This window comes from Microcaecilia unicolor, unplaced genomic scaffold, assembly GCF_901765095.1.
Source record: "Microcaecilia unicolor unplaced genomic scaffold, aMicUni1.1, whole genome shotgun sequence".
NCBI classification, from domain to species: domain Eukaryota; kingdom Metazoa; phylum Chordata; class Amphibia; order Gymnophiona; family Siphonopidae; genus Microcaecilia; species Microcaecilia unicolor.
In genome coordinates, this window is record NW_021963088.1 from 178,048 (window position 1) to 191,793 (window position 13,746).

The following is a 13,746-nucleotide window of genomic DNA, read 5'->3' on the forward strand; positions in this document are numbered from 1 at the left end:
AGAACTGCAGGTAATTTTAGAAGGTTTAGGAGGAACAGGGCACTGATGAGTGCCCTGACGAGGCACGGATGTCGCCGACAACGACCGTGACAATATTCAGTGCCGGTCACCAGAAGTTCCAGAAGTTCTGTTCCAGGCTTCAGGTCCATGACAGACTAGCATCAGATGCCTTTCTCCTGCATTGGGGGACAGGCTTTCTGTATGAGTATCCTCCCATACCTCTAGAAGGGAAGACTTTACTGAAACTCAAGCAAGACTGCGGAACCATGATCCTGATTGCACCCTTCTGGTCGCGTCAGATTTGGTTCCCTCTTCTTCTGGAGTTGTCCTCCGAAGAACCGTGAAGATTGGAGTGTTTTCCAGCCCTCATTACTCAGAACGAGGGGTCGCTTCTACATCCCAACCTCCAGTCTCTGGGTCTCATGGCCTGGATGTTGAGAGCTTAGAATTCGCCTCCTTGGGTCTTTCGGAGGGTTTCGCCCGAGTCCTTGTTACTATATTACTATGTACCTCATTCTACTATAATATCACCTTGATATTGTTCACACCGGAATCGGTTAACGCCGTTTACGATACTATGTAAGCCACATTGAGCCTGCAAAGAGGTGGGAAAATGTGGGATACAAATGCGACAAATAAATAAAAAGTGGCCTGGTATTGAATATTTGGGTTTAGCAGTGATCGCGGGAGTTAGCCCGGCTAACTCCCACAGTCTGAATATCGGCACCCAATTTGTTATTTGCAGGTTCTGCGCTAAAAGTTGTCACTAGTACATGGCAACTGCAAATAATTTGCACAAAAGCACATACTGCCTCCTACTTGGGAGTCACTAAGGGTTCCCGCATTAACCTGAAGTTATTCAGGTACCATGCGCTAATGTGAACGCATTACCTGAATACCACTTCCATGCCTGTCCTCTGTCCCTAAAAATCCCCCTTCCAAAAATAAATTCAAAAAAAATAAATACCACGTGCAAGAGAAAATTGCCACAAGACACATTAATGTGTTCTTTGGTAAGCTTTTTTGGCGCACTAGGCATGCATTCACATCTAGTAAAATGGCCCCTAAGTTTGTACCTGAAGCAATGGAACATTAAGTGATTTACCCAAGATCACAAGGAGCGGCAGTAGGTTTTGAACTCTGCCCTTCCCTGGTTGTTAGCCTGGTGCTCTAACCAGTAGGATACTTCTTGGTGTGTGATGATTACAATAATAAGGATTATTTTTATGAACACACTTTTTTTTCTGGTTACACATTTTGCTAAAAATGCATTGTAATAAAAGATCATTTGTATATACAGTTTAAATTGACTTATTTTAAGGGATTGCTTTTAATGTATATTTGCATACCCCTCCCCACCCCAATCTAAATGTAATGGGCCATTAAGGTTTTTGTATTTTTCCAGAATTTAAGTTTACAAATTACCACTCCTTCTACTACTTATCATTTCTAAAGCACTACCAGGTTAGGAAGTGCTATACACATATGACAGTCCTTGCTCCATAAAGCATATGAGCTAATCAAGAAAATATATACATGAGATTCTAGGCGCATGTATTATAGAGAAGTGGTCAAGATGTAAAAGCAACTTCAAAACGTGGATTTTGGAATGAATTTGAATATGGCTAGTGAGGGAGTATGATGCACTCTCTCAGGAGGTCAGTTCCAGATAAACAGTGCAGCAAGGTGGAAGAATAGAGAAGAGAGTTAGCAATGGAGAAAAAGGACACAAAATAAGAATGACTTATCAAATGAGCCATTGTGGCAAGAACTTTGGTCCATCAGATCTTACTACTTTAAAAATCAATAGCAAAAATTTGAACTGCATTCCAGCCTTAAAATGAAACCAAGGCAGCCTGGAAAACGGGGGAGAAGTGCTCTGCCTCCCTGGAATTGCTAAAATCAACCTGCTCGAAAAATTCTCACCAACAGCTGTTGTAGATTGCTACATGACTATTACAACAGAAGGCTGATAAAAAAAAGGGCTGTGAAATGGTCCTACAATGGTCACTAATCAGAAAAAACTTTGTAGTACACGTGAGCATCAGTGTAAGGTGAATTTGAGACCATGTTTAAATAGCATGATGGAAATTTAAAATGATTTGGATATCATATTATATACTGTGTAGGAACAGCACTTTTTGAAAGTGCTTTTGGAAAACTCTGTTGCAATCAAAAGAAAGCAAACAGATTTGTTTGGACCTTGATGATCTGATTGCATGAGGTCATTTTGAAATAGTTTTCACATTACAACTGAGCAATTTTGCCACCAAAAGATGGTACTTGATATGGAGGATAGATGGAAATTTTGTTTAAAAGTCTGGACCAAACAAAAATAAGATTTCAATGAGTGCTTTACCCTGTCTCTAGCTCACCTACACACATACCACCCTCTATTATTTAATACACAGTGTTTTAGTAATTAAATAGTATGACACTCATGGGTCCTACAAAGTTTTCTGATTATTAAACAGAAGAACATATGATAAACCATGCTCAAACAGATCAAGATTCATCAAGCCCAGTATCTTGTCTCAAACAGTGGCCAGTCTGGGTCACAAGTACTCGGCAGACCCAAAAACAAGATTACATTCTCAAAGTTAATTTCAAGGGATGTGATAACTTTCCCAAGTCCACCTGGCTAATAATTTTTAATGGACTTGTCCAACTATCTTTTAAACTGCTCTGTGTTAGTCACTTAGTCATCCTCCAGAAGTGTTAAGTAATATAACTGATTCAGAGTCTTTAATGGAAGATGCTTAGTTGCAACTTTGGAATGATTCCTTACGTAGTGTGCTCGACAAAGTCGCCCCAATACATTTATTACTAAGCCTCGAGCATATAAAGACCCTTGATATACTGGGGAACTAAAACAGAGTAAAAGGGTTTGCAGGAAACTAGAAAGAGCTTGGCAGCTGAACAAACAAAAGACCAAAAACAATGTTGTAGACAAAATGGAGATCAAAGTTCAAAAGAGAACTAATAACAGACGTTGGTAATTCTTCTAGAAAACGTTTTAGAACTGTCAGAGATCTCACCTCATCAGAACAGTAGATCGTTAATTCAGAAATTTCTCAAGATAAGTTTGCTAATTTTTTTCCAGGAAAAGGTTTGTAAAATCCAGATGGAATTAAGCAAGGGTAGACAGAATTTGAGGAATCTTGATGAGATTATTTCAGTAATTAATGAAGAGAATTCACAGTCTGTGGATCTTCCTGTAGATCAATCATGGAGTTCTTTCACCAAGGTACATTGTATATTGATTGAGAAACTTTATTCTGAGTTTGCTAAAGGGGCATGTAGACTGGATCCATGTCCAGCCTACATATTTAAAGGTATGCCTTCAGGATTCTTGTTATTGACTAAGCTCATTAACCAGCTCTTAAAGGAGGGCAACATGCCAGTTCAATTAGGGTATATTTTGCTAACTCCTTTATTGAAGGGACCGAAATTGGATTCTATGCAATGCTCCAATTGTAGATCTGTGGCTAATATTCCATTTATTGCCAAAATGGTGGAGGCTGTAGTTGGGATTCAGCTGCAAAACCATCTTCACCAGTTTCACGATCCTAGATAGTAACCAGCCTGGCTTTTGTCCAGGCTTTAGCACGGAAACAGTACTTTTGGCTTTAATAACAGAACTTAGATGTAATCTAGACAAAGGTATACCGACAATGGTCAAGCAGCTGGACCTGTCAGCAGCCTTTGACTTGGTAAATCATTAGACCCTTTTGAAGAGGCTGTCATATATGGAAGTATCAGAAGACTCGGTCTATAAATGGTTTGCAGGTTTCCTTCAACATCGGAATCTACAGGTTGTTTGGAACAGTTCTTTTTCTAACTCCTGGAGTATGAGTTGGAAGGGGTGGGAGTCCACAGGGCTCCCTGTTATCTCCCATTTTGTTTAATTTTTATCTGAGTGAATTATATCAGCTGATAATTTATTTGAAGATAACGTACTACTCTTATGCTGATGAGATCACTCTGGTATTTCTGGTGATGAATGGTGTTCAAAATACTGTTGAGTTGAGGTCTCTTCTATTTAGTAATATCTCCCAATGGATGTTGGTAAATGATTTGAAAATTAATCCTAGTAAAACAAATATTTTAGGGGTGGGGTCTAAAGATGTCAAAATTCCTAATATTACAGTATAACTGCAGGATGCTGAGATTTCTCTCCAATCCAATATTAAAATCTTAGGAGTAACACTGTATTCCACTCTGAGCATGGAAGCTTATATAAATTACACTGTTCGAAAGGCTTTTTTTAAACTCAGGATTTTACATAGAATCAAACCTTTCTTGGAAACATCACAATTAAGGATGGTACTACAGGCTACAATTACCAGTCAACTAAACTATTGTAATATAGTCTTGTTAGGTCTACCTGATTCTTCAATTTGGCGTATGTAGCATGTACAAAATGCAGCTGCTAAATTGATAACAGTAGGTAGATTAATTGATCATGCAACACCTTATCTGATTAAGTAACACTGGCTGCTGGCCCATGTCCAATTCATTATAAACTTTTGTTATTTGTTTTTAAAATCTTACATGGCTTAGCACCAGAATACCTTGCCAATGAGGTTTCATTCTATCAACCCCTTGAACCTTGTGGTTGGTTCAGGAGACAAAATTAAAGACTCCTTCTTTGTCAATATGCCGTAAGATGACTACTAGGAACAGACTATAACTTACAAAGGTCCAGAACTCTGGAATAAATTGACTAAGGATATTAGAATAGTACCTGTTATAACATTTTTAGAAAGGTGATCAAAACTATTCTATTTTCGCAATACTTGAATGCTTTCTTAGCTTGATATTTTGCTATTTAAGTGATGCTTATGCTTTTTATGTTTTATTTTGTATTCCAATGGATTTTTTTTGTTCCATTATTCTCTTTTATATTGTAATCCGCCTTAAGCCCTTTTTGGTAAAGCAGGCTAGGAGTGCCTGTATTAGATTAGATAATTCCACAATGATCACTGTGAGAAAAAAAATACTTAATATAATTTGTTTTCAATATGACAATTATTAGATTTATGCAATATCCTTTTTTGTTTCAGTATTGTCTGAAAGGTTAAACAACTGTTTTGCTTCACTCATGATTTTATAAACTTCTATCATCTCTATCTCCTTGTTGATCTGTTTAACCTTTATTTATAGATACAATTTATATACTGATACAACATTGGAGCAATTGATCCACTGAACGAGAAAATAACGTTTTGAAAGTTCCAAGGAAAAGTTGGGAATAGTGTGAATTCAAGGAGACATGCTTAAAGATCCAACAGTTGCGAGGGACTGAATGACAGCTGAATCCTGTTATATTAAAGAATAGTATTTTCTTTTTGAGAATAATTTGGACAGACAATAAAGCAACTGTAGTATCAGCTGAATTCATAAGTAGGTAGTGTTTGGGATAATATACCATTTTATTATAGCAGGAAGTAAATGGCATTCAGTCTGCAGCATTTCTCTATTGTATGTTTTTATGGGAATTTAATGAAGACAACGTTAAATTGTAATTAATGAAATTTGTTTTGCAGGTGGTTTTATATAGACATTATTATTACTTTACTTTAGACTGTGAACCCAGTTCGTTTTCTGTGAACAATACAACACAGAGACATACATTAAAACATACGTTAATACATTAGAATATTTTATCTCTACCAAACCTTACCAAGATCACAATTAAAATATAGGCTCATAAAAGCGCTCCCTTACCCAAGCCACTGGATTATAAACGAAACCACCCCCCCCCCCCCCCCCCCCAAATCCATGGCCTCTTATTAGAAAGAGTCCAAGACTGCATTTGGGCAGTCTGCTCCTACCTCTATAACCTGGAAACAACCAACCGGTCAATATTCAGCTCCTGAAGGCTACTGCTAGAGATCGTACCAAAGTCTGCGAGGCTGCTGCTAGAGGTCATGACAGCCATGTTGAAGAGGCAGGAGTTGAGTATTGCACCTGTCTGTTCTCTGCTAGATCACAAGGGATCGAACAGGAGGTCTGGGAGGATCTTGGGGAAGGGAGGGTTGTTGATTTTCTGAGGGGGGGATTGTTGAGAGGGGCTGATTTCAATGTCGTCACCATCACAGCTAAGTGACCAAAGTTAGGACTGCTATTTATGCAGTTCCATTTGGTCACATAGCTATGCAGGCACATTGCTGACACCCACATAGCGCCAACTCCTCCCCAACTCAACTTTCAGAATGCTCGTTAAGTGTCACAGCGGTTGGCCCGCAAAGTATGAGTTAAGTGGGCAGGAGCCTCTTCTGCCTGCTTAAATCATTTTCAATATCAACCGGTAAGTTTGTATTTTTTCCTACATGCCAATTAATTAAGTTCTACCCTAATATCCAAGGGCAATGAGTTCCACACTTAGAGAGTAATTCTACAAGGTGCAAAAATGGTAGTAATCTAGTCATTTACACTTAACCTGCATAAATGGCCTCTTGCACTATACCAACTAGCAGAAAAGTAAGCATTATGCTTTGATGCATAGACTCTGCTGGTTGGAATGTATCTGGGCAGAATTTGGGTGGAGTGTACACATGCATACATAAATTATAAAATACAGTAATTCATGTGGGTGTATGGATATGTCTAGGCTGGTGTGAATGGTCGTGTTCTCTGAAACTATCAAGAATAGTAGGCACATATAGAATAGGATTAAAATAGGTGCCCATGTTATAGAATTACTCTCAAAGGGACCACCGTACTTTTCCCTACTGCATGCACAGGAAGAGTTTGCAGAAACATCCCTGTGAGGATCTTGGACTCTACCTTGATTGATATCACCAGAGCCTTTGTGGCAAGCACTTGTTCCATCAGATCTCATACTTAAAAATCAATATCAAAAATTGGAACTGAATTCTGTACCTTTTCTAGTTATGCTATGTCCTTTTTGAGAGGGGGGATCAGAACTGCACACAGTACTCAAGGTGTGGTTGTAACATAGACCTATACAAAGGCATAATAACATTTTCAGTTTTGTTCTCCATTGCCTTTCACGATCCCTAACATTCTATTTGATTTCTGGCAGCTGCAGCATACTCAGTTGACAATTTCAATGTAGTGTCCACAATGACTGCAAGATCTCTTTCTTGAGTGATGACTTGTAAGTCATAAACCAGCATTTTACATTTGGGATTGGGATTATTTTTCCCTGTATGCATCACTTTGCATTTTTCTACATTACATTTCATCTGCCATTTAGATGCATCGTTTCCTAGTCTCACAAGAACCTTCTGCAATCTCATGCCCATTTTAATGGGCAGATGAATAATTGGGACAATGAATAATTTGATCAGATGTAAATATGCTAAACAGCACGTCCCAGCACAGAGCCTCGGGGCACACTACTACCGATCCTTCCTCCGTCTTTTTTTAATTAGTTTTTAATCCATAACAGAGCAATGCCATCTGTCCTGTGACCTTTTAACTTCCTGAGGACTCTCTTGTGACGGACTTTGTGAAATACCTTATGAACTTTGAAAAATCCAAAAATACTATAAGCTCTAGTTTGCATAGTACACTGAGGTAGGAATTTGTGAGGCTTTGTAAAATAGGTAGAAGGATGCCAGCAAATACGTGTGTATTTGCCAGCATGAACAGTGGGACCAGTGATTTCACAAACCAATATGTGGACTAAAAAAGCAGCATCACTATCTTCCACATAGATATCAGTGATTATAGGTGGAAGTGCTGTTTTTCAATATCTCCACTTATAAGTGCTGGAAACTACATACAGGGATCTTGTTTTTAGAAATATATAGGTAGAAGTGGCACAAATGAAAAAGTAAAGTCCTAAAAGTTAAACTTTTGACATTTTCAATGACAAAAACCTCAGCAGTTTAAGCACAATTACTCCCTCTGACACTTGTTTCAAACCCTGGGTGAAACAAGCACTTTGACAACAACTATACATACCCTGTTTCCCCGAAAATAAGACATCCCTTGAAAATAAGACCTAGTAGAGGTTTTGCTGAATTGCTAAATATAAGGCCTCCCCCGAAAGTAAGACCTAGCAAAGTTTTTGTTTGGCCCCGATGGGACATGGACACAGAAACCTTAATTTTTTTCGCTGCAACCCAAAGACGAAATAACATAAAAGAAATGCAAGAAACAAGACTGAGGTGGAAAATCTATCGTCCAGCGGACTCCTACCATCCTCTTTCATGCTTTTGTGAAGATCAACTACCGGTAAGTGAGCCTGGAAAGAAAAGAAACATCCCCCTTGCAGAAATAATAAAAGAAAAGAAAATGAGTAACCGAGCCCTTTCGGCGCTGCTCCATTGCCCAAGGGCTAAGTCAGACTAGAAGGATGGAAAGTGTTGTGAATGTAAAGGAGGAGCGCATAAAGCACCACCAACGGGGAACGGAGCTACCGTAAAAATTTTTTTTTAATGTTTGTAATACGGTAGGGCTGATCCTGCGCCCTAAGACCTCTCACAACCTCCTGAGACCCCCCAGCCAGAGCAGCCCGGCCCCACATTCCATTACCTTCCCTAGTTCATACCCCTCCTCCATTCCCAGCCCGGCTAGGGTGGCTCTGCTCTGCTCGAGTCCTGTGGTCACTGTGGGCAGATAGGCGAGCCACAGCCTACTCCTGCAGGATACCGCCCCCCCCCACTTCAATACTGTTCCCCCTACTACTCCCGAATAAGACATCCCCCGAAAATAAGACCTAGCGCATCTTTGGGAGCAAAAATTAATATAAGACACTGTCTTATTTTCGGGGAAACACGGTAACAACATAAGTGTTGCCATACTGGGACAGACCGAAGGTCCATCAAGCCCCGTATCCTGTTTCCAACAGTGGCCTTCCAGGTCACAAGTACCTGGCAAAATCCAAAAAGAGTAAAACAGATTTTATGCTGCTTATCCTAGAAATAAGCAGTGGATTTTCCCCAAGTGGATTTTCCTTTATGAAGCCACCCAAATCTTTTTTAAACCCCACTAAGCTAACCGCCTTTACCACATTCTCTGGTAACGAATTCCAGAGTTTAATTAAACGTCGAGTGAAGAAATATTTTCTCTGATTCGTTTTAAATTTGCTACTTTGTAGCTTCATTGCGTGCCCCCTAGTCCTAGTATTTTTAGAAAGAGTAAACAAGTGATTCACATCTACCTGTTCCACTCCACTTATTATTTCATAGACCTCTATCATACCTCCTCCTCAGCCGTCTTTTCCCCAAGCTGAAGAGCCATGGAGGGGCATTTTCGATATGACGTCTAAGTCTGAATTTGGACGTTTTACATAAAACGTCCAAATCCATAACAGGAAAGAAGGTCATTTTCAACAAAAAAGTGTCTATCTTTCCCTTTTGAAAATACTGTTTGGAAAAACGTTTTGCAATTTGGACGTTTTATTTTTTTTGGTCCATTTTCAAACAAAAAACATCCAAATGCAAAATGTCTAACATAGAGGAGGAGTGGCTTAACGGTTAGTGCCGTTGGATTTGATCCTGGCAATATGGGTTTGATTCTCCACTGAGTGGATGAATACTAAATCCCACGGGGTTATAGATGCAGAAAAAGAAGTGGGAAGTGGACCAATGACTTCAGGACGTTGAGAAGTTTCTGAAGAGAAAGGCAATTTGTTGTTCTACTATACCTGAGTTTGATGATTGTTTGAGAGTTAAAAGTATTGGACACTTCTTGGTTATACCACTTTGTGTATCGTTCAAGATGAACAAATATACAAATTCTTTTTACTCCATTCAAGACTCCTGAGGCAGGCCTGTGGCCGAAACACAGTACTGTGTTGAGTCTACAATAAAGTATACTCTTTTACACACCGCCATAGTCTCGACGTCCTGAAGTCATTGGTCCACTTCCCGTTTGGTTCCCACTGTAGCTCCTTGTGACTTTGGGCAAGTCAAATGCATAGGGGGCATTTTTGGATATGACGTCTAAGTCTGAATTTGGATGTTCTTTGTAAAATGTCCAAAATCAGAACAGAAAAGGTCATTTTCTACAAAAAAAGGTCTCTCTTTACCTTTTGAAAATGCTGTTTGGAAAAACGTTTTGTGATTTGGGCGTTTTACTGTTTGGATCATTTTCAAACAAAAAACATTCAAATGCAAAACGTACAAAATATACAAGAAAATCTATAACAGAGTGAAACCATCCACATGTTCTAAGTGTGGTAAAAGCTTTGGTTGTAATGTAAGCTTTGGTTGTAATGTAAATCTCAAAGTGCATCAGAAAGTCCACATGGGAGAGAAACCATTTGCATGTATAAAGTCTGGTAAAAGCTTTGGTCAGAAGGTAAACCTCACAATGCACCAGAGAATACACACAGGAGTGAAACCATTTACATGTACTGAGTGTGGTAAAAGCTTTGGTTGGAAACAAAGCCTCATACGGCATCAGAGAATCCACACAGGGATGAAACCATTTACATGCACTAAGAAGGTAAAAGCTTCAGTTGTATTGGGACAGGTAATTAGGGAATGTACACTATGGAAAAATAGCACTCTGGTATTTAGATATATATAATAAGACCTCCTTTTTATCTATAGATCTGAATTCAAAGCCCAAATCTAATGATAAACAATAGACACAAGGCTGAGATGTTATAAAAAAAAATAGAAAGCTTGACATCAGGTAGAATAGTGGAAACGTGACATCCCCAGGAAAGCAATAGGGCATCCTTGGGGGCACTGCAGTGAACTTTATAAAATACCCCCAGGTACACATCTCACCATTGCTCCCTTACCTTGTCTGCTGAGCTCCCCAAAACCCACAACCCCCAACTGTACACCACTACCATAGCCCTTCAAGGTGAAGGGAGCACCAATATGTGGGTACAGTGGGTTTCTGGTGGATTTTGGAGGACTCCCAGTTTCCTCCACAAGGGTAACAGGCAGGGGGAGATAGAAGCCTTGGTCCACTTGTCTGCAGTGCACTGCACCACTACTAAACTATTCCAGGGACCTGTATGCTATTCTAATGGACCTGAGTATAACATCAGAGGTTGGCAAGTAATATTTTAATCACATTTTTTGGGGTGGGAGGTGGGTTAGTGCCTACTGGGGGAGTAAGGGCACCTTTTTGTGAAGAGTGGAGGAGTAGTCTTGTGGTTAGTACAGTGGACTTTGATCCTGGGGTAGTGGGTTCAATTCGCACTTCAGCTATTTGTTATAAAAACAGGTCTAGTTCAAAACGTCTAAGTTTTAGTCCTGGACGTTTTTGTTTTGTTCCACTATGGCTGAAAAACGTCTGTCTTAGGAACGCCCAAGTCCCGCCTTGAGCACGTCCCTGGCACACCCCCTTGAGATTTAGACACACTTCTGGTGCACTTCAGAGAAAAACATCTAAAAAGAGTTTTCAAAAATACTGATTTGGACGTTTTTGTGAGAAAAACATCCAAATGCAGACTGTCACACTTTAGCCTTTCCTCATAGGGAAATCATCTCATCTCATTTATCATTTTCGTCGCCTATCTCTGTACCTTTTCTAATTCCACTATACCTTTTTTGAGATGAGGTGACCAAAATTGAACACAATATTCAGGGTGTGGTCGCACCATGGAGCGATACAAAGGCGTTATAAAGTCCTCATTCTTGTTTTCCATTCCTTTCCTAATAATACCTAACCTTCTATTTGCTTTCTTAGCCACCACTGCACACTGAGCAGAGGGTTTCAACATATCATCAACGATGATGACTAGATCCCTTTCCTGGTCATTGACTCCTAATGAACCTTGCATTTCATTACGAGGCTGTAATTTGGGTTCCTCTTTCTCACATGCCATTTTGATGACCAGTCTCCCAGTATCATAAGGTCCTCTTCTACTTTTTCACAATCCACTTGCGATTTAACAATTTTGAATAACTTTGTATCATCAGCAAATGTAATTACTCACTAGTTATTCCCATATCTAGATAATTTATAAATATGTTAAAAGCAGCGATCTCAACACAGACCCCTGTGGAACCACACTACCTACCCATTGAGAATATTGACCATATAACCCTACTCTCTGTTTTCTATCTTTTAACCAGTTTTTAATCCACAATAGGACACTACCGCCTATCCCATGACTTTCCAGTTTCCTCTGGAGTGTTTCATGAGGTACTTTGTCCAACGCCTTTTGAAAATCCAGATACACAATATTGACTGGCTCATCTTTATCTACATGTTTGTTCACCCTTTCAAAGAAATGTAATAGACTGGTGAGGCAAGATTTCCCTTCACTAAATCCATGTTGGCTTTGTCTCATTAATCCATGCTTTTGAATATACTCTGAAATTTTGTTCTTTACATAGTAAGATAGTAAACGACAGCAGATAAAGACCTGTACAGTCCATCCAGTCTGCTCAACAAGATAAACTCATTTTACATGGTTTTGCCCTGCACTGACGTCAGGCTCACCGGTCTATAATTCCCGGATCTCCTCTGGAACTTTTTTTAAAAAATCGGCATTACATTGGCCATCCTCCAATCTTCTGGTACCATGGTTGATTTTAAAGATAAATTACATATTACTAACAATAGTTCCAAAGCTAATTTTTCAATTCTATCAGTACTCTGGGATGAATACCATCCGGTACAGGAGATTTGCTGCTCTTCAACTTGTCAAATCGAGCCATTACATCCTCCAGGTTTATAGAGCTTTCATTCAGTTCCTCTGACTCATCAGCTTTGAATGCCATTTCTGGTACTGGTATCTCTCTCAAATCTTCCTTAGTGAAGACCGAAGCAAAGAATTCATTTAATCTCTTCGCTATGGCTTTGTCTTTTCTGATTGCCCCTTTTCCCCCTCAGTCATCTAGCGGTCCAACCGATTCTTTTGCTGGCTATGTGTTTTTGCCTCCAACGCAATCTTTTTTTCAAAGTCCCTCTTTGCCTTCCTTATCAGTGCTTTGCATTTGACTTGATATTCCTTATGCTGTTTCTTATTATTTTCAGTTGGGTCCTTCTTCCATTTTCTCAAAAATTTTCTTTTAGCACTAATAGCTTCCTTCACCTCACTTTTTAACCATGCCAGCAGTCATTTGGTCTTCCTTCTTCCTTTTTTAATAAACAGAATATATTTGGCCTGGGATTCCAGGATGGTATTTTTGAAGAGCATCCACGCCTGATATAAATTTTTTATCTTCACGGCTGCTCCTCTAAGCTTTTTTTTCACTATACTTCTCATTTTATCATAGTCTCCTTTACAAAAGCTAAATGCTAACGTATTGGATTTCCTGTGTGTACTTACTCCAAAACCAATATCAAATCTGATCATATTATGAACACTGTTATCAAGTGGCCCCAGCACCATTACCTCTTGCACCAGATCATGAACTCCACTGAGGACTAGGTCTAGAATTTTTCCTTCTCTTGTTGGCTTCTGTACCAACTGCTCCATAAGGCAGTCCTTGATTTCATTAAGAAATTTTACCTCCCTAGTATGCCCTGATGTTACATTTACCCAGTCAGTATCAGGGTAATTGCAATCACCCATTATTGTGTTCCTCAGCCTCCCTAGTTTCCATTAACATTTCTACATCCATCTGTTCATCCTGGCCAGGCGGATGGTAGTACACTCCTATCACTGTCCTTTCCCCCTTCTTTAACATACAATGTTACCCCTCCTCCAGTTCGATCCACCCTATCACTATGATATAATTTGTGCCCTGGTATGACAGTGTAGTGTAGAACCTATTTCACATAGACAAGTCAATTAGAAAAAAAATTATTCACATACTCAAAATTAAAATCTATGGCCCTGATATTCAGCAG

General features: G+C 39.4%; 1 protein-coding gene across 1 annotated transcript in view; it reads right to left on the minus strand.

Moving 5' to 3' along the window:
- The window catches only part of LOC115458920 (serine/threonine-protein phosphatase 4 regulatory subunit 4-like), a gene marked incomplete at its 5' end in the record, with an annotated part of 224,254 nt that overhangs the window by 174,406 nt on the left and 36,102 nt on the right, over window positions 1–13,746 (minus strand).